This window comes from Mastomys coucha, unplaced genomic scaffold (genome assembly GCF_008632895.1).
Source record: "Mastomys coucha isolate ucsf_1 unplaced genomic scaffold, UCSF_Mcou_1 pScaffold15, whole genome shotgun sequence".
Classification (NCBI taxonomy): Eukaryota; Metazoa; Chordata; class Mammalia; order Rodentia; family Muridae; genus Mastomys; species Mastomys coucha.
Window position 1 is genome coordinate 18,802,045 of NW_022196897.1, and position 1,475 is coordinate 18,803,519.

The window sequence follows — 1,475 nt, forward strand, 5'->3', positions numbered from 1 at the left end:
TCTGGTTTTTCGAGACAGGGTTTCTCTGTATAGACCTGGCTTTCCTGGAACTCACTCTGTAGACCAGGCTGGCCTCAAATTCAGAAATCCACCTGCCGCTGCCTCCCAAGTGCTGAGATTAAAGGCATGCGCCACCACTGCCCGGCTACCTGGAGCTTTCTGATTTGGCTGCTGTGAGCTCTGGGAATCCCCAGGTATCTGTCTGTCTGCCCCATCTTAGTGCTGGGATTCCAGCCATGTGCTACAGCACTGTTTTTTCACACAGACACCCGGGATCTAATTAGGATCCTCAGCCTGGGTGGCAAGCCCTTCACTCCAGACTCTGCAGTTGCTATTTTAAGAACTGAGGCTCAACTAGGCCAGGTTCCTTCCTGAGGCTAAGTTCTAACACAGAGGATGAGCTTGTATCCAATCTAGCCAGCCACAGGGGGGCCGGAAATGAGCCCCCAACATTCACTTAGCCTTAGCGTCAACAAACACTCAGCAGTGGCTTAGACACTCAGGAAGTTGGCTCATTTGCGAATGTCCCAACATTTCAAATCTTCAGCGGCAAGCCAGAGGAGGGAAATTGGGGGGTAAGTTACACAATACCTCACTCCCATAGCTGGGTGAGGCTGGCGCCCTTCTCCCAGGGTCAGGCGAACACACACAGCCAGAACTGACAGAGGCCAAGGGGCTGGGAACACATGTGATTCTCATGATCACACACAACAATGCAGTACTAGGGAAGACAGAAAAGGCTTCAGAGGCCTCCCAGAACCTGGCTAGCTGGCAGGCAGCCAAACCATAGACTGGACAAGGCCCAGAACTCAGGCCTCTGCCATGTCCCTGTGACACATCATTTCTTCTGTATACACAGATGGACACATGTTCCCCCAGACCAGCAGCCATGAGCAGTTGTCCCTGTAAGAACTCACATGCTCCTCCCACAAAGAGCACCTCATCACAGGTAGCAGTGGCTACTGATGAAAGCTCCTCTGAAGAACTGATGGGAAGATAGGCAGGAGCAGCCCAAATAGACCAAGAGGAAATAGAGCTGTGGGCAGCTGGTACACAAGCTTTTCCCTCAGGGCTGGAGACACGGCTCAGCGGTAAAGAGCACTGGTTCGCATGCAGAGGACCTAGGTTCAGTTCCCAGAGGACACATGATGGCTCACACATCTGCTAACTCCAGTCCCAGGGGAATCTGACACACTCTTCTGGTCTCTGTGGGCACTTCATACATAAGGTGCACATACAGACAAGTGCACACACCACACACACACACACATACACACACACAAATAAAAATTTATTTATTTATTTAGTTGGGGTTTTTTGTTTGTTTGTTTGTTTTTCATTTTTCTGAGACAGGGTTTCTTTGTATAGCCCTGGCTGTCCTCGAACTCACTCTGTAGACTAGGCTGGCCTCGAACTCAGAAATCTGCCTGCCTCTGCCTCCCAGGTGCTGGGATTATAGGTGTGTGCCACCACCG